At 40.0% G+C, this 20,401-nt stretch overlaps 2 long non-coding RNA genes across 5 annotated transcripts in view; one reads left to right on the top strand and one right to left on the bottom strand.

Annotated features, from left to right (window-relative positions):
* The window catches only part of LOC309499435, an 8,995-nt gene extending 1,696 nt beyond the window's left edge, over positions 1-7,299 (top strand). The window contains exon 5 of one of the 4 annotated variants that reach the window (XR_014206245.1): positions 6,657-7,299. This is a non-coding gene — a long non-coding RNA (uncharacterized lncRNA). The remainder of the gene's footprint in view (positions 1-6,656) is intronic. The other 3 variants (XR_014206246.1, XR_014206247.1, XR_014206248.1) reach the window with 3 other exon arrangements.
* Positions 7,300-15,510: 8,211 nt separating this feature from the next.
* LOC309499442 lies at positions 15,511-19,045 on the bottom strand. Its single transcript, XR_014206256.1, has 3 exons — positions 18,342-19,045; positions 17,003-17,077; positions 15,511-16,044 (listed from the first exon to the last, which is right to left on the bottom strand). It is a non-coding gene; the product is annotated as an uncharacterized lncRNA (long non-coding RNA).
* Positions 19,046-20,401: the final 1,356 nt, after the last annotated feature.

Below are 20,401 nucleotides of genomic sequence, written 5' to 3'. Positions count from 1 at the left end.
TGATAATGAATGAGATAGGAAGCAAAAGCAGTGTGAACACATATATTTATTGACGACAAATATGGTGAACACAAACTCCGTGAAGACAATGATGAACTCCGTGGGTGATGATGTTATCTCTCGGCTGGGTGGCGCAGTGGCTTGATGGCTGGTGATGACGTGGCGTGAATCTCCCGTGATGAATACAATCCAGTGACGATCAACGGCGAAATAGACAATCCAACACGAACAAGACCAAGACAAACCAACAAGGCAGTCCAACATCCAGATCAACTATCAGACAAGGAAGGAGAGAATGAGGTGAGTATATGTAGCTGACGGTAATGTGAGACACCTGGTGCGGGGACTGATTAGCAGCTGATTCCAATGAGCATGATGTAACCACATGAAAGACACCAAATCACAGGACCTGAGAACACAGCCGATCCATGCACCGTGACAGTACCCCCTCTCCTAGGAACGTCCCCTGATCATCAATAAGAGAGTGATCCAATATATCTCTAGCAGGAACCCAACTTCTCTCCTCCGGACCGTAACCTTCCCAGTCCACCAAGTACTGGAATCCGCGTCCCCTCCGTCTAGAGTCCAGAATACGATTGACCGAATAGGTTGGTTCCCCGTCTACGAGCCGCGGCGGTGGGGGAACCGGGGCAGGCGGATTAATACGAGCAAAAAATACAGGTTTAATCTTTGATACATGGAACACGGGATGAATCCTCCTGTACGCTGGAGGAAGATTGAGGCGGACTGCCACCGGACTAATGATCTTGGTGACAGAAAACGGGCCAATAAATTTGGGAGCAAGTTTATTAGCAACGGATCGGAGAGGAATGTTCTTGGTAGAAAGCCACACTTTGGAACCAACGACGTATACGGGAGGCCTCGACCGGTGGCGATCGGCTTTGGCCTTGGTGCGCGCTCCCACCTGGACCAGAGTCTCACGGGCTCTGGTCCATGTGCGACGGCACCTCTGGACGAAGGCGTGAGCGGAGGAGACCGCGACTTCGGATTCCAGACTGGGAAAAATAGGTGGCTGGTACCCTATACTACATTCAAATGGGGACAGGCCCGTGGCAGACACTGGTAAGGAATTGTGTGCGTACTCCACCATCGACAGCTGCTGACACCAGGAGGAAGGATTTCGAGCGACCATACATCGTAGTGTTCTCTCCAAATCTTGGTTGGCTCTCTCAGTTTGCCCATTGCTTTGAGGATGGAACCCCGAAGAGAGACTAACAGTGGCCCCCAGAAGTTTACAAAATTCTCGCCAAAATTTGGACACAAACTGGGGTCCTCTGTCAGAGACCACGTCTATCGGGAGGCCATGTAACCGAAAGACGTGATCAATGACTGTTACCGCTGTCTCCTTGGCTGAAGGTAATTTGGGCAAGGGGATGAAATGAACCGCCTTCGAGAATCGGTCCACCACGGTCAAAACTACCGTGTTACCCAGAGAGGGTGGGAGGGCGGTGACAAAATCTAGCGCAATGTGGGACCAGGGTCTCGAAGGGATTGGCAGCGGTTGTAGGAGCCCATCTGGGGGTCTGTTAGAAGTCTTACCAGTGGCACAAACTGAGCAAGCCAAAACAAAACTGCGAACATCACGAGCCATGAGTGGCCACCAAAATCTTTGCTTGACCAAATGTAAGGTGCGACTTACCCCTGGATGACATGCCACATTGGAACAATGACCCCATTGGATAACTTCGGACCGAAGACTTTCTGGCACAAACAAACGGTTAGGTGGGCAACCGGCCGGAGGCGTTACCCCATGTAAGGCTGTCTTAACCTTCGATTCGACCTCCCAACTGAGAGTAGAAACAATAAGTGTCTCAGAAAAAATACTCTCGGGAGTGGACGGGCGATCGGAGCGGTCAAAAATTCGAGATAAAGAATCGGGTTTGATGTTTTTGGAACCCGGGCGGTACGAAAGTGTAAAATCAAAACGTCCGGAAAAAAGTGCCCACCTAGCCTGCCTAGAGTTTAGTCTTTTGGCAGTTCTGATGTATTCTAGATTCTTATGATCGGTCCAAACCATGAAGGGTACCCCTGACCCCTCCAACCAATGACGCCATTCCTCCAATGCCAGCTTGACTGCCAACAGCTCTCTGTTACCAATATCGTAATTTGACTCTGCTGGCGACAAACGATGAGAGAAAAACGCGCAGGGATGCATCTTGTCGTCCGAGGGTGAGCGCTGTGAAAGCACCGCACCTACCCCCACCTCTGACGCGTCGACCTCTACCACGAACTGACGTGACGGATCAGGGGTAACAAGGATGGGGGCCGAAACAAAGCGGCGTTTGAGGTTGGCAAACGCAGCTTCCGCTGCGTCTGACCACCTGAACGCCGTTCTGGGAGAGGTCAAGGCAGTCAGAGGCGCGGCTAGTTGGCTGTAATTGCGAATAAAACGCCGGTAAAAATTGGCGAACCCCAAAAACCTTTGTAGGGCCTTACGGGAATCTGGACTTGGCCAATCTACCACAGCCTTGATCTTCTCGGGATCCATGCGCATACCCTCGGCCGACACGATGTACCCTAGAAAAGGAACAGACTGTGCATGAAAGTCGCATTTCTCCGCCTTGACAAAAAGCCCATTCTCTAGCAGCCTCTGAAGCACTCGTCTGACGTGTTGAACATGTTCCTGGAGAGAAGAAGAAAAAATCAATATGTCGTCCAGGTAGACATATATGAACTGATCGACCATATCTCTCAACACATCATTAACGAGTGCCTGAAAGACACCTGGGGAGTTGGACAAGCCGAAGGGCATGACCAAGTACTCAAAGTGCCCCCTGGGGGTATTAAAGGCAGTCTTCCATTCATCTCCCCTCCTGATGCGAACCAAATGATAAGCGTTTCTTAAGTCCAATTTAGTGAAGATCGATGCTCCCTGCAACCTCTCGAAGGCTGAAGATATCAACGGCAAAGGATAAGTATTCTTTATCGTGATATTATTCAGCCCTCGGTAATCAATACAAGGTCGCAGAGATCCATCTTTCTTCCCCACAAAAAAGAACCCCGCCCCCGCTGGAGATGAGGAAGGTTGGATGAACCCGGATGCTAGAGAATCAGAAATATATTTCTCCATAGCCTCTCTCTCAGGAATAGAAAGTGAGTATAACTTGCCCTTAGGCGGAGACGTACCTGGCAGTAATTCTATAGCACAGTCATAGGGACGATGAGGAGGGAGAGAAGCAGCCCGAGACTTACTGAACACTTCCTTCAGGTCGAGGTACTCCGCGGGCACGTTACACAGATCCGCCGCCTTCTCCTGCAACACAGACTCAGATACAGACGGACAGGCAGACACAAGACAAGACTCATGACATTTAATGCTCCACTCAGACACCGATTTCAGCTGCCAATCAATCCGGGGGTTGTGTTTGATGAGCCAGGGATGTCCTAAGACCACGGGTGCGTGGGGTGAGTCCAGGATGTAAAAGGAGATGCTCTCACGGTGGTTACCAGATACCGTGAGAGTGATGGGTTCCGTGATGGTGGTGATGGTGGGAAGCGTCTGACCATTGAGTGCGTGGACTGCAATAGAACTGGTGAGGGGGAGGAGGGGAACATGATTTTGATGCGCAAAAGTAGAATCCATAAAGTTACCTTCAGCCCCTGAATCCAAAAGTGCAGTGCAGTGCAGGTCCAGACGATGCCATCTAAGCCTGACCGGGAGGAGCGTGGAGGTAGATCTGAACGAGGACTTGATAGCGGAGATCCCACCCGACAGTAGCCCCTTCCTTACTGCCGGGCTGGCCCTTTTACCGGGCAGCTAAAGGCGAAATGTCCCGCCGCCCCGCAGTACAGGCAAAGGCCGTGAGATCTCCGCCTCTCCCTCTCCTCCCGAGTCAACCGAGCTCGACCCACCTGCATGGGCTCGTGATCCTGGAATGGGCCGACCGCGTCGTTGCCACTGGCTCGAACTGGAGGTCCCTCCCCAGGGGGAAACCGAGCGGTTAAACACCGCCGCTCGGTTCGGGAGAGTCGAGCGTCTACCCGTAGTGCCAGATCGATGAGGCCGTTGAGATCAGCGGGTAGATCCAGGGCGTAGATCTCACGTTGGACGCGGTCAGCCAGCCCATGCAGGAACATGTCCCACTGCGCCTCCTCGTTCCATCGGCACTCCGCCGCCAGGGTGCGAAACTCGATAGAAAAGTCTGAGACGGATCTCTCCCCCTGTTTGAGATCCGTCAAACGCCGCGCGGCCTCTCTTCCAGTGGCCGCGCGGTCAAACACCCGCTTCATCTCGGCGGAGAGCGCCGAGAACGAGGCACAACACGGATCTTGGTTCTCCCATACCGCCGTGCCCCACAGTGCCGCCCTCCCCGTTAACAGTGTGAGCGCGAACGCCACTTTGCTTACCTCACTGGTAAACGTGCGAGGTTGCAATGAAAAGTGCATGGAGCATCTAGTGAGGAAAGCCCGGCAGAAGTTTGGCTCACCGCTGTAAAGCTCTGGTGGGGGAAGGCGGGGTTCGGGTGACTGGGCAGCCCCGGATGGTTCCTGATGGGCGGGCGGCATGGGTGGTGGGGTTGGCGCAGTGGGTTGTTGCCAGTTCTGCATCCGCTGGGTGAGCTCAGATACCTGCGCCACAAGAGCTCGGATCGCTGTTCCCGTATCCGCCGAGCTCTTCTCCTGGGACTCCAGCCGAGAGATGCAGGAACGTAAAGCCTCCTCAGCCGTGAGTGGGGTGGAGCCTGCTGCTTCCATGAGTGGTCTGATAGTTCTGTGATGATAATGAATGAGATAGGAAGCAAAAGCAGTGTGAACACATATATTTATTGACGACAAATATGGTGAACACAAACTCCGTGAAGACAATGATGAACTCCGTGGGTGATGATGTTATCTCTCGGCTGGGTGGCACAGTGGCTTGATGGCTGGTGATGACGTGGCGTGAATCTCCCGTGATGAATACAATCCAGTGACGATCAACGGCGAAATAGACAATCCAACACGAACAAGACCAAGACAAACCAACAAGGCAGTCCAACATCCAGATCAACTATCAGACAAGGAAGGAGAGAATGAGGTGAGTATATGTAGCTGACGGTAATGTGAGACACCTGGTGCGGGGACTGATTAGCAGCTGATTCCAATGAGCATGATGTAACCACATGAAAGACACCAAATCACAGGACCTGAGAACACAGCCGATCCATGCACCGTGACACATTTACCACTTAATTTATAAAATATTAATTTCCAACATGCGTTGTTAAGTGAGCGTGCATCGAAGATTAATAATTTGTAAATAAAGTTGAGTTTTTTTGTTGTTGTTTTTTCGTGCAAACAAAGCACTCTTGCTTCATAAATTTTTTTGAAGTTAAACCACCTGAGTCACATGGATTACTTATGATTTCCTTTATACCTTTCTGTGGCTTTGGAAGTGATAGTTGAATAGGCTGTCGATGAAGGGGCAGAAATCTCTTAGATTTTATAAAAAAATATCTTAAAGGGATAGTTAGGTCAAAAATGATATTTAACCCATGATTTACTCAAGCCATTCAAGATGCATATGTCAATCTTTTATCAGACGAACACATTTTCGAAAATTATTTCGAATTATTTCACAGTTATTTTAGAAAATGTCTTAGATCTTTCAGTGGTTATAATGTGAAGCTATGGGGTCCACCTCCTTCAAGTCCAAAAATGTGCATGCATCCTTCACAAAAGTAATCCATCCGGCTCCAGGTAACACAGTCTCACCCCAAAACGTCACATACTGACGGGTCTTGACCATACGGCAACATACGACGAAAAGGGTACCCCTTTAACGTCCATGTGTGACGATTCGGGTTATGGGTAGGTTTAGGTATGCGTTAGGGTACCGCTAGGAGGCGCTGCTGGTGCGCTTATGTCTTCGTCTCATATGGACGTTATAGGGGTACCCTTTTCGTCGTATGTTGACGTATGGTCAAGACCCGTCAGTATATGACATTTTGGGGTGAGACCGGGCTGCTCCAGGGGGATAAACGAAGGCCTTCTGAGGGTAATCCGTGCGGTTTTGTCATAAAAATATACATATTTACTGGCTGCGCTGTCACGTTCGTTCTACGTCACAACGCTTCCTACGCTACGTCATACGCCAGCATCCATCTCCGTGAACGCGCGTCGACCGTTGCCGGAAGCCAGTTATTTTCGTTTATAAAGTTTTAAATATGTATATTTTTATGACAAAACCGGCCTTCGTTTATCCCCCTGGAGTCGGATGGATTACTTTTGTGAAGGATGCATGCACATTTTTGGACTTGAAGCAGCCGGACCCCATAACTTCACATTATAACCACTGAAAGATCGAAGACATTTTCTAAAATAACTGAAAATGTGTTCGTCTGAAAAAAGATCGACATATGCATCTCGAACGGCTTGAGGGCGAGTAAATCATGGGTTAAATATAATTTTTGGCCGAACTATCCCTTTAAGTGTTCCGAAGATGAGCAAAACTCTTACTGGTTTGGAACAACATAAGGGTGAATAATGACAGAATTTACATTTTTGGATGAATTAAGTATTTAATATACTTGGAAATCAGTAAATTCAAGTCTTAATCTAACCAAAATAGTTTATTGTTTGAGTCACCTTGCTGTATTTATAAAACACAAATAGTATTAATTGTAAATGGTCTGGTTTTGTGTCGTCTACTCTAGGGAACCAGCACTCCAGGATTTTGAGAAAGTTGGATCTGCACAGCCTTTCCTGCTCTGTGAAACAACTAGGCTATGCACTGAACTTTACTGTTAGCAACTGGACACAACTGATCCACTCATATCCTGCAACTGTTTTTCATCTGCTGAATGTTGTTGCTGTACTGTTGTAAAGTTGAAGGTATTGACTCAGCTTCACTGACACAGGACTTACATTCACTGACATGTACAGGACTTGAAGTATTACAGAGATACAGACCATTTGATGAGCAGCTTTCACATAATTCTGATGACAGAAATGGCTATATTTTGCCTTCATTTATTTTAAAAGTTAACATATGATGTAAAGGAACTTGTTTGTTAATAAAAACTAGTTTGTTAAAACAACTGTTTGCATTTTGCCTTTATTTTAACTTTACAATGAACCGAATTCTAACTTTCTGGATTGTTTTGATGTGCATTCAATGTTATCAATAGGTTAAATGCTTTGCTTTTATTTCTGAAAAGATTCCTTTTGTCAAAAAGCACATCTCATAAATACAAACTCAATTTGAGTCAAATTTAACACTCCTGAAATGTATATATGACTCCCTCCATTTTGGAGTTAAAATAACACTTTTGAAAGTGTGAAATATATACATTACTCATGGAGTACATTTTAAACACTGTAAGAGTTACCACTCAGTAACTTCGGGACTTCTTCGCTGTATTCTCGCTTTTTGCTCGCAGGTTTCTCTCTAGAGCTCCCCCCACAGCTTCGGAATAGATATTTGACAACACTGTCGTAAAAACTCGTTGTTGATTCTCAGACACCAGAGGCTATAATCAACGACATCAAAGCAGATGGGACGTTCTTTAAAACGTCTTCTTCATTCGGGTTCGGACAGCGTGAGGGAGCGCAATAATGACAGCATTTTAGCAGATTTCTTTTGGCCGTAAAGCAATTGTTTACATCGCGAGACCTGATATCACACGAGACTTCCTGACGCGGCGGCCGGCGGCCCGCCGGCTCAAAGTTGCAAGTGCGTATTTTCCGCTCACGGGCACCAGGGGGGTGCGAAACGACCACCATTCAACCCGAAATAAGTAATATAACCATTCCAATGACTCCGAAGCTGTTCAGTTAAGGTAAAAAAAGATACTTAGTTCACCTTTAAATATCTCATCCTTTATATGGGAGAAACAGTGGAGGACCTCAACAAAGATTTCCTGGTAAGGCCAGATTACTTTAGAGATGTGAAAATGCTAGATATGGCTGTCCACTTCAAAATTAGCCATCAGACTATGTTCAGATACTGTATATGTCTGATAACAGTCTGAAGGCTAATTTCAAATATAGAAACAATTACTTTCAGCTAAAATCAGAGTCCCATGTGCTGGAAAGTTTGTGCAACTTATGTCAACAACAAATTGGAGTAAATTTTATAATTAGTTAGAAGTATTAGTATTATGTAAACTAATTTGGGGGGAAACCCAAGCTGTATTGATTCCTTATTCTTTTTTTCTTTTTCTTTTCTCCTTCCTAAATTCTTTTCCAGGTGTTGGAGAAGGAAGAGGCTGAAAAAACTCTTCAGCAGAAACCATGGAAATCTTTGTCATCAGAGATGCACAAGCTGTATACCCACAAACATTGGAATCATACTTGAGGGTCAAGAGGTTCTGAGGGACTTGCTGTCTGTCGCAAATGTTGAAAAAGTTGAAAATCTGACACGAAATTGTGGATGTGTGGAAGTAATGTATATAATAATTTAATAAATATCGATTTAATGAAAATTATGTGTCTTTTTTATTTGATTTTGGACAAGATTAATTAATGTTCCTTAATGGGAAATATGTTTTATTGAATCCATATCTTTTTGTTTGTTTAAAATAAATAATTTCTATTAACTTGTATTTTTAAAAATGAGAAATAATTGTATTATTAAATCAATATCTATTTAATTGGAGAAAACAAATAATTTCTAATTCATATTTATTAAATGAGAATTTTTGTTTTGATTAAATCTATAAATTTTTGTTTAGATCAAAAATAGAATTTAAATTAATTGATTTTTTTTCAACAAGAAAAATATGCTTTGTGCCAAGTTTTATAAAATAGTTTTCATAGACATAGAAAATATTGGTAAGGGCAAGTTATTTATTTTTCATTGGCTCAAGTTATAAAATATAGATGTGAACCATTACCCTAAATGTTTTTTAATTGGATGAATGAAAATCTTTTTTCAGTGTATGTAGATGAAACACTTATTTTGTGTTGTGAAAAGGATACTTTGTGATTTTGAGTATTGTACTAACACAATTGAAAACATGCTGAAATGTTTGAAAAAAGTGCACTTTTGATGATCTGTTGTGATATTAGCACTAAGAGTTTGGAAAATGTACACCTATCTTGTGAAAATAGTACCAAAGCGAATAAAAAAAAACTGTAAAATATCTTTCTTTCTAACTTATCAATCTATCTATCTGTCTTTTTAATCATTCTCTCTTTCTTTCTTTCTTTCTTTCTTTCTTTCTTTCTTTCTTCATAAATTATCTTTCTTTCTAACTTATCTATCTATCTATACAATACTTTAAACTTCAAGATTTTAAATCTTTCTTTCTTTCTTTCTTTCTTTCTTTCTTTCTTTCTTTCTTTCTTTCTTTCTTTCTTTCTTTCTTTCTTTCTTTCTTTCTTTCTTTCCTGGTTTCTTTAATCCATCCAGACTAATTTTCCATTCTATCTAATATTTCTAATATCTAACAATATTTTATTGTTATAAAAGGGTCGAGAAAGATAAAATCAAGTAATAATGTAATACTTCAAACTACTTTAAACTTCTCGCTCAAACTTTTCCAAGCCAACTTAAAGTTTGTCTCGACGAACTTTCACATCTAGTTATTATTATTATTTGTATTATTTATTGTTGTTGTTGTTTTTAATCGTTTTTAAAAAAATAAACGTATATAGGCCTACTGCATCAGACTAAACTGGGAAGGGTCACAGCACTTACATATTGTTGTCCTATTGTTAATTTACCTGCTTCTATTGCTCTCCTCATTTGTAAGTCGCTTTGGATAAAAGCATGGGCGTAGGTTTAGGGGGGGACGCTAGGTACTAGTCCCAATCAATATTTTGAGATGACAAATTTGTCCCCACCAATATTTAGCAAGCTCCTTTGAACTGCTATTTGGATCTTTGCGCTTCTATTTGGATCGATTCCAACGGCCAAAACAACGACAGTACAAGAAACGCCGTAATTTGATTGGCGGCGGTGTATCTGACAGGCTACACGCGCGGGCCGGGACTACTTTTGTGCTTGCACTGGCAGCGAGTGTGTGTGTGTGTGTGTGCGTTTGATTTATATTACATTGTGGGAACCAAATGTCCCCACAAGGATAGTAAAACCTGAGATCACCTCCATTGTGGGGACCAGCCAGCGGTCCCCACGAGGGGAATGGGTAAATAAACATACTAAATTATATTTTTTTGAAAATGTAAAAATGCAGAAAGTGTTCTGTGATGGGTAGGTTTAGGGGTAGGGTTAGTGTAAGGGGACAGAATATACAGTTTGTACTGTATAAAAACCATTAAGTCTATGGGGAGTCCCCACAAAGATAGTGAACCAGACGTGTGTGTGTGTGTGTGTGTGTGTGTGTGCGCGCGCGCCGACGACGCCGACGGTAAGTTACCAGGGCTGTCTCTCTGCCACATACAAAGGCCAGAGTAAAACATTTTAATATTCCGTTTTTTGCCACTTTTTGTACTTTGTAGATAGATCAGCTATGCCACCCAAGAAGAAGAAAGGGGACATACGAAGCTTTTTCATAAAGCAGAGTGTAAGTAGGCAAAATAACTAGCCACACAAATAAACTAGCAGTAGTAGTGACTAACCAGGCTTTCAAATGCAGATTCTACTGTGGAAAATAGTATTGATTGGTGATAGTATGTGTTACCATGTTGTTACAGTTAAACCTAGCAGCAGCAATCTTTCAACTAAGGTTAAGAGTATTGATTAGGCTGTGCAGCACTGATAGACTCATAGAAGTCACGCTATCATGATAGAATGCTACGTTAGCAAGTCACTGAATGTTAATTAGCTGACCTTAACTTAGAATCTTGCAGTCAACATAAACAGTGGATCTGAGACATTTTTCGTTTCTACAGTACATTCTATTTATGTAATGTATTTGTGAGTGAGTGTAGCCTAAGAATTTAATATTTAAGAATAGAATATATCAATAGAATTTGATATAGAATAGTAGATACAATTTTAGTATTAATGGAATACTGTAATCATGGATAATAATAATAGATAATAATAATGGATTTGTTGTGTTGAATGCATACTATGATACGTGTGTATTTTATTCATTTGTTCATTATTTAATTACATATAGAAAACTCATTCCAGGGGGAGGGGGAGGGGGATGTCCCCACCAAAGCTGAGGCCAAACCTACGCCCTTGGATAAAAGCCTGCTAAATGATTAAATGTAAATGTAATAATAATCAACCCGTTCTCACTCCCAAGGCGTCAAAAACTGAAGCATGGTCAAGAGCCCCCGGCGTCACATAGAGGGCTCCAAAGGCGCCCCTCGCGACACTCTGTGACTAATTTGGAACTCCGTTGCTTTCAATTGGAAACCTGCGGCGTCAAAAACAGACGCGAATTTTATCAGTAGGAAATCGCGCTGAAGAAGTCTCATTCCGACACAACACATCGCGATATTTGGAATCAGTTCACGTGTGCCAGATGTTGGTAAGTAGTGTAAATACGCTTTCTTCCTAGTAATAATGTTTGATATAATGTATGTTCTGTTTGTCGATATTAATCAGATTAGCTCATGTTCAGTCACTGCATTATATCTGTCATCTCCACGGAGGTTTTGCGTTTCATTACTTTCTAATTCAAAACAGGGTGATTAAACATTGTCTGTCACGTGACGTGCTATAGGCCTAGGCCTCCAATCAGTTAATCATATTCATTTCAGGTTTAATGTAGTACAATTAGTTCCAAAGTGGTAGTAGAAGCACAGTAAAAACAACACTTACCATGCTTTTACCACAGTAACATTAGGTTTACTGTGATAAGTGTAGTAAAAAGACAGTAAATACTTACCATGCTTTTACCACACTATTGGAAGTTTTAATGTGATTTATTATAAATGCACAGTAACCACAACGCTTACCATGCTTTTACCACAGTAACATTAGTTTTACTGTGATAAGTGTAGTAAAAAGACAGTAATCACAATACTTACCATGCTTTTACCACACTATTGGAAGTTTTAATGTGATTTAATATATGCATATTAAAATCCAAAATGTGTAAGGTAAATCAGTACTTTTTCCTTTAAATAATCCTATATATTATACATAATGATATTTTCTTTTCTCTTTTTTCAGCTGAAAAGACCAAAAGGGCCTTTCGGACTCAGTCAGCCCATTATTGTATGAGGAGAAGTAAACGGAGGAGACGGACAGCTGCAAAGGCAAATATTCGCAATGGTATGTATCTGTTGGTTTTAACCCTTAATCAAACATTTTATCAAGCATTTGTTGTTTCTTAAAACCTTTTCTTACAAAACCCATAGCCCAATCAGTACAAACATAGTCTCAGAGTCTTAATAATTCACAAGATTTAACAAGTTGTCAAATTCGTACAATACTCGTACATATTTGTATACTCGTACATAATCCTGCAGCTTTTACTCCTACTGCTGTCATTGGCTACTGCCTCAATTCCTGTACATATGTATCGCAATATTTGTAAATCAGTTGCACCCCTTCTTGGAAAGTAGTCGGATGTCCCACACACTTTCAGAAAGTTTATATTAATTGCATTGTATTCTTTAAAATTATTACAAATTGGACCCTGTCTGTTCATGTTCCAATGATACATGATGTGTCTCCACACCTCATAACCTTCCTCTGTTTGCAAGAGTGGAAAAGCTAATCTTACTTGTCACATGACATCAGATACTCGATTATTTTGTCGTAATCAGATCAGTTACACTGCTGATACCTGTCCCGTTTGCATTTAAATCATTTTATTTTTAAACAAATTCATATGATTATTGCTTGCCATTAAAGACATACTTTTAATCATGCCCGCATATCAGTGAACTTATTACATAAATGCATTTAACATTTAATTATGCAACTCTCTTTACAGAAAAATATCCCACAGTTATGGATAAACTCACAACATCATCCAACATGTGTCCAGCGAGATGCACCCTTTGGCTCTGTCTCAGTTTCTGAAAGTCTTCATGTGAAGTCCCACTCCTCCTTGTGATCTGTTTGATATGCAGTACCAATATTGAAAATAGTGATTTATCTTTTTCCATATTGTTAAAGCATTTTGTTTTCTCTTTTCAGCTTCATAAACAGTACTTGATGTCTGCCTTTATCAAAAAAGTGTCAGTGCTCATCAGGTGTTTTGCTAAAGGACATATTCATTGCCATCCATTAGTTCTAGTCATGCAGTGACTTCATGATGCAATAGACAAATATATATTTCTGCAAGTGTATATAGCAGGTGTTTGTCCGAACAATTGAAGATAATGAGAGTGTTCAGGAAAACCTTTTGAAAACAATCAATATTTTTGTAATTGTTTTTGGTGCTGAAAGTTTTTTATTCTGAGTTTGTTACCTTTACATTTAGATGGACTTAATGTCTTACATTTAGCTTAATTAAACCTTGTATTAAGATGTGGTCACTATAGTAAATGTCCACCATAACTACATCTATGGTATCATTATATCACTACCTGGTTAATGTAAATGTAATATACCCGTGAATGTATTTTATAGAAGCATTTTCTTGCTGAAATTTATAATCATTAACTATTTTAAGTTGCCTTTCATTTAGTTACAATAAAAGTGACCAATAATCACAAGGATATAGAATTAAAGTTGAGAATGTAAAATGTTGTGCTTAAGTTTTTGCCTATTTGTTCTTTATAGGGAAGAAACAAATATATTTTCAGATAACAAAGTTGAATCTCATCTCTTGGTTTGTAAAAATATGACTTCATCATAGCGATTTTTTTTAACATTACTGTATGTGTCACTATAATAGATTACCCCTGTATGTATGTTTTTTTATGTAAATTTTTTTTTATTTTATTATTATTATTATTATTTTTTTTTTATTTTTTTTATTAGTTTCAGGCAGTGTTGGAACCATCACTGACATCGACAACATTCATAATAGAAGTTGATTTTTAAACGTATGTTTTTCTTATATTTTTTTTATAGGATTATTTACCATAATTGAACAAGGATTGATTTTTTTTATTTTATTTTTTTTATTAAGGGCACTTACACAGGCATATAACACGTCCTGTAAGAGAAATGGCCAAGAGAGCAAGTATATATATATATATATATATATATATATATATATATATATATATATATATATATATATATATATTACATGTTTCTGTAGACTGTTTGGCTCGGACAAAACTGAGCTGCAGGGCACAACAGGGCAGTTGTCACGGTTGGCATTTGGCAACATTTGCAGGAACGTGCAAATAGGATGCCAAGCAAGTTTTGAAACATAAAGGAAATGGCTTTGAATGAGGTAAAGACCTTAAAGCATAGCAGATTTAATTTCTTCAATAACATCCGACTTTTGCTTGGAATAACAAATGTAATTAATAATTACTCAAAGCCAATTAGTATTGAATGCATGAGGGGGACAATTATATATATATATATATATATATATATATATATAAGTACTAATTGGAAATCAATTTAGAATATTTATCTAACTCTACTTACTGGAGTGGACTTCCATTTTTATGTCTTGTCTCAGTCCTTACTGGTTGTATATAGGGCCTACATTGTGTAGGAATTATTATAGGATTTAAAGTATTACAATTCAGTATAGTAATGTTTCCAATGAGACAAATAACATCCTCATATTTGGATCAAGAATGTTGCTATTTAAGCTCCAATTACACCCCAGTTTTGTGATATTAATACACGGCATAATAGCCATACTTCTATTTTTTTTTTTTTTTTTTTTTTTTGTGTCTTTTGTCACGACACGCACACGAAACGGCAATAGTCCAAGTGCAGTTTTATTGGGGTAATCCGTATCATAATCCAGTAACAAGCAAAGGTCGAAATCCATATAGCAGTCCAAAACACAGAGAATAAACAGGCATGAAACACAGAGAAGCGGGTGACACAATACAAGGATACCAGAATGAATGATACAACAGGCAGGGTATAAATACACAAATACTGACAAGGTAAGTGAGAACAGCTGAGTGCAATGATAGTGATAAGTGCCGACAAAGGATTGCACTTGAACTTAAAGGGTGCCTAGAGGATCTACAGACGGTTCCGCCGGTGTGGCAAAGTGAAGAACCCCAAAAGGTTCCTCCATGCAGGCACCTTTTATTTTTACAGTGTAGTTGATACATATAAATTATTTTGCTTTGTTACCATTTCGAACTTCTTAAATCAAAGTTAACATTTTAAATTATCCACAAACTGAATAATTCAGCTGCATAAGGTTGCAATATAAATAACAATCTTTTCAATCTACATTTTCTTTAAGCCATAAATGTTTGATTACTTTGTTTATCATGTATGAAGGAAAAAACAGTCATCAAGACATCCACAGTTTGCTTATATTGGTCGTGTTCCATACAAGGTCCTGAATTATGACACTTGGCTGCAGTGACCCCATTCAAAAGACTCCTGTCCTGAGACGTGAAAAGCGTCTAAACCGGACACCCACATTCCTCTATCTGGTTTCCGCTGTCAAAGCTACATTTATTTCTGACCATGCCAACTGCTAACATGGACCATAAGGAGTTCGAACAAACAGCTGCAAACTTTTTGTGACTTGAATCAACAGATCCCAAAATGGTTGTTGAGTATTCTCATGAAACAAGATAGAGGAAGTAGAAGTAGAGGCTTCGACCCGGAAACAGTATTCCTTATGTCACAACAAGCAGAAAACATTTTCCATTTTAACAGAGTTAAGGTGCAGTAAAATTATCTGTTGTTCTGTGAATGTTCACTGTTGAATTCAGTCATTTCAATAAGAATCCACACGATCAGCAATTTTGTGTGGTGCTTCATACATTACATCGCTACACTGCTGACAATGGTCAATGGACCTTTTTGCCTGTGTAATTTCACGAAATTCACAAATGTGATGCACCTTTACTCGCAGCAACATAAAATCCAATCAATTATAAAATCTTCACAAGGGACACGTGAGGTACTTAACGAGTTAGAAAAGTGAAAAGGTGCATCAGCTTCATTTTCTGTTTGTTTTTCCTCTTTTCTGGTGGATGGTCCAGGCACTTCAGTGATTTTCAGGTCTACAGGAGGATTTTTATTCTTGATCAAACTTGTATTTCAGCTTACCGAGATCCCTGCAAAGTACAAAATTTACTGTTAGTAAGGTTATTAAAGGGATAGTTCACTTTGAAATTAAATTTTGGTATGTTTTAGCTTACCTCAAGGGCATCCAAGATGTAGGGTTTTTTTTTTTTTTCGCAGTTGTTTCAATTTTGATATTTTTAGGTCAAACCGTTCTTGTCTGTCAGTCATATAATGCAGGTCTATGGTCACTATCTCAAAGAGCATGCACAAAGTCCAAATTAAAACAATTCCCCATCGTCCAAATTAAACAATTCCCCATCGTAAATACACATTGATATCCTAAGACACGAAACGAGCGGTTTGTGTGAGAAAACGAACAGTATTTATATCGTTTTTACCTCTTATACACAGCCACGTCCAAGTGATTTGAGGGCGCGCGCGCATCCTGCTGTGTGACGTATCCGCAGACTGGTGCATAGATATATAGCCTACACTAGATGTCGCCTTGGCTACGGTTTCTTTCCAATGAACTGCAGTAGCCAAGGCGACATCTAGTGTATATATCTATGCACCAGTCTGCGCACACGTCACACAGCAGGAGGCGCGCGCGCCCACAGATCACTTGGACGTGGCTGTGTTCATGAGGTAAAAACGATATAAATACTGTTCGTTTTCTCACACGAACAGCTCGTTTCGTGTCTTAGGCCATCAATGTGTACTCACGATGGGGAATTGTTTAATTTGGACGATGGGGAATTGTTTTGATTTGGACTCTGTGCATGCTCTTTGAGATAGTGACCATAGACCTGCATTATATGATTGACAGACAAGAACGGTTTGACCTAAAAATATCAAAATTGAAACTACTGCGGAAAAAAAGACACCTACATCTTGGATGCCCTTGAGGTAAGCTAAAACATACCAAAATTTAATTTCAAAGTGAACTATCCCTTTAAAGTGATAGTTGTGAAATTTAAATAATTTCCTCAGCCTTGTGACGTTCCAAACCTGTTTGACTTTCTGTCTGTGGAACCCAAAAGCAGATCTCAGGCATAATGCAACCCCAGTCACCATTCAATATCACTGCATGAAACACAAGCATACAATTTTTTTGAATTTTGAATTTTGAAACAATTCTTATGTACACTTGTCTAGTTCAATTCCATGCAACAATTTATGTAAAAATGGTTAAGCTCCAAAAATGTCCCAGAAAAGATCCTAAAAATAATCAATGAGTTCACAACTCATGTGTTATGGGTTGTGTTGTAAGTCTTATGAAGCCATATAGGCCTAATAGCTTTTTCCTTTTTCTTTTTTTTTTTGGGTCGGAAAAGACTAAACTTGAAATTATAATTCAGGGTTCAAATGTCTTATATTCAAATACCGTATTTTCCGCACTATAAGGCGCACCGGATTATAAGGCGCACCTTCAATGAATGGCCTATTTTAGAACTGTTTTCATATATAGGGCGCACCGGATTATAAGGCGCATAGAATAGAAGATACTGCAGTCAAACGTTTGACTGGGTTTGCGTTATGTAGTGGTCACCAACCTTTTCAAGCCTAAGATCACATCCAAAGTCCAAATGTAAACCAAGATCTACCACTTGCAAAAAAATATGAAAAAACAAGTGGCTGAGCTGTAAAACCTTGTTTATACTCGACGCGTCCGCATGAGCGCGAAGGTAATAAAAAACTAATATCCGTCTGCTCGGGCAGATTCGGCTCAAAGTCGTGCATCTTCGGATGCGGAGGCGCTCGCGCGGCAAAATGACGTCATTGTGACAGCGCGCGCGCCTCCGCATCCGAAGATGCACGACTTTGAGCCGAATCTGCCCGAGCAGACGGATATTAGTACATCTCATCACAACGGCACCCAGTTTGCACGACTAAATCAGTTGTATGGTCTGGTGTTCAGTCTAAAACAAAACAGTTGCGTCAAGATGCCTCGTCTGTTTGGGGAGGTGCGCGCGCAGTCAGCGGAGGCTCGCGCTCCGGTGCCAGGCGAAAGTAAACAAAAGGTTTAAGTCAGCGGTTGTTTTACAGACATTAATATAAGGCGCCAGATCCATATATAAGGCGCTCCGGATTATAAGGCGCACTGTCGTTTTTTGAAAAAATTAAAGGCTTTTAAGTGCGCCTTATAGTGCGGAAAATACGGTACATATGGTTAAGGTATAGCCTATAAAAAATGCATAGCATTATTGGCTCCAAACCTGTGATATTATTTTTCTGAGTAACATGAATGAGATTTGAGAGCATGAGGGAAGCTTTTCAGAGAATAACTGATTAAAAAAGTACACAGTCAAACAATACAATTTCACACAGAGAAAGTTCAGTAACTTACTGTAATTCAATGTTGCCTCTGAAATGTTCAGATTATTTTAGAAATGTACTGGTAGTTCTGGGGAAACAAAAGAACAAAGCTGATTATTCACAACATAATATTTATTGATTATTAAATGGCTTTAAAATGGTATTTGAGAGAACGAGGGCACCTGCAGTAAGTAAAGATAGGCTAAACAAAAACAGACCAAACTATATTAACCTGCTTTTGTTATTCATAACAAACACCAATGACGAAAGCAGGAATCAGTTAAATTAGTTAGGCTATATCAGCAATTTGAAGACACAGTTTTACAGAATATGTTGAATTTAATGACTAGCAGCTAAATCAATCTAAGACAATAAGTCAATAATTTCCATTTGTTCATTAACTTACGTTAGATCATCATCGCGGCTAAAACCTTCATACCAGATACTGTGCAATAAACGAGTGGTAAACACTGTAAAAAAGTAGTAATGTATAATAAATTTAGTTTATATATATATGTGTGTGTTTGAATATATAGTGAGTAGACTCTGTATTTATATTTATTTGGCGAGTTTACAAACCTTGTAACGGAGAGCCGAACAAACGGCGGAAGCTTTGATGAGAGGAGCCGTTACCCGATGACGTCGATCAGCTGAGTTATGTTGCGCGCGAGCAGCGCGAGCATCACTGAAGCGACGACAGCAGAGGAATAGCAGCAGTTTCGTGACAGAATAAAACTGTTCTCCTCCTGGTTCTTCTTCTTCTTCAAATAATTTATGAAGAAGTAGGTAAAAATTATTATTTTATTATTATTATTTATTCAATAATAATTAATGAATTCTTATTATTAATATTATTATAATTTAGTGTTGTTGTTTAAGGTTTAAATTAATCAATAAAATAGGCCTATAGATACTAAATAGATGTAAGCTGCCCAGGTGAAAAAGACGTAGGCTGTTAAATTTATAAAAAATGCATTAAAGTATATTTGTATTGTAGGCCTACTAAAAACACACTCAAGTACATTTTTAATAGTACATCTTTTTCACCTGGGTATGTATACTGAATCAAACTTAAGTAGCCTATAATAATAATAATAGGATAATAATAATCTCATTCTTGCCTCACTGAACCATTGGGTTCCTCCAGATGCTGGCTTTAAGAGATCTTCCAGCAGGGGCGATTCTAGGATTTTCATTTTAGGGGGGCTCAGCCCCCAATGAGGGTATGATGTAAAAAAAAAGAAAAAAAAAAAGGTTAGTTTATGGTCTAATGCTCATTATTAAGTAGTTTCATTCATTCATCCAGTAACATGTATATGGCACGGTTTTATAATCACTGAGGTACCGAATGTGAGGTAGTTAGGGGGGTTCGGGGGCATGCTCCCCCGAGAAAATTTTGATTTCTCTGATCTACATATGTGCATTTTAAGATGTTTTGAAGGCCAAAAAAATTGGATGACAATAGCTTTAAAACCATGTGCGGGCAGCTGTTTTTTTCTCACCTCATCAGCATCACACTCTTTTTCTCTTTGTTTTTATCTTGCTCTGTCTTTTCCCCTCCTAAAGCTGAGCTTTGACTGATACAGGCTTTTAATTTTTGTCTGTCAGTGAAGAAAGTAAACATAGGGTCAACTGATAGGTTGATTTATGAATCATTTTCTCAGACAAAGCTACCAGGAAAGCTAGGTAACTAAGTCCATCTACAATGAAATATAAATTATTTATTTTATTTTTTAAGGTTTTTAGCCTTTGTAATCAACAATACGGTTGGTTATTCATCAAGTCACCCCGTGAAAATCTATTTAATTTCAAATCATTTAACTAACCAGCTAAACGTGTATTAATGTAACTGTCTATTGGCAGGGCCGGCGCTCCGCACACGCACCACCAAGCATTTGTGCTTAGGGCACCCAAATGGCTAGCGCCGGCCCTGTCTATTGGCAATATGATTAATCTGTTCTATATTTATTTCTATTTATTAAAAATAACAACATGAATTATCAATTTGCCACTTCTATAAATCAAGTGCTTAAAAGAAAAGCACAAATCCCTTTACTCTACTCTTACTCTAATATATGTAGGCTATACACT

The sequence above is a fragment of the Leuciscus leuciscus genome, assembly GCF_965113295.1.
Source record: "Leuciscus leuciscus genome assembly, chromosome: 5".
Classification (NCBI taxonomy): Eukaryota; Metazoa; Chordata; class Actinopteri; order Cypriniformes; family Leuciscidae; genus Leuciscus; species Leuciscus leuciscus.
The sequence above is the reverse complement of the archived record's forward strand: the minus strand, read 5'-3'. Positions and strand labels throughout refer to the sequence as shown.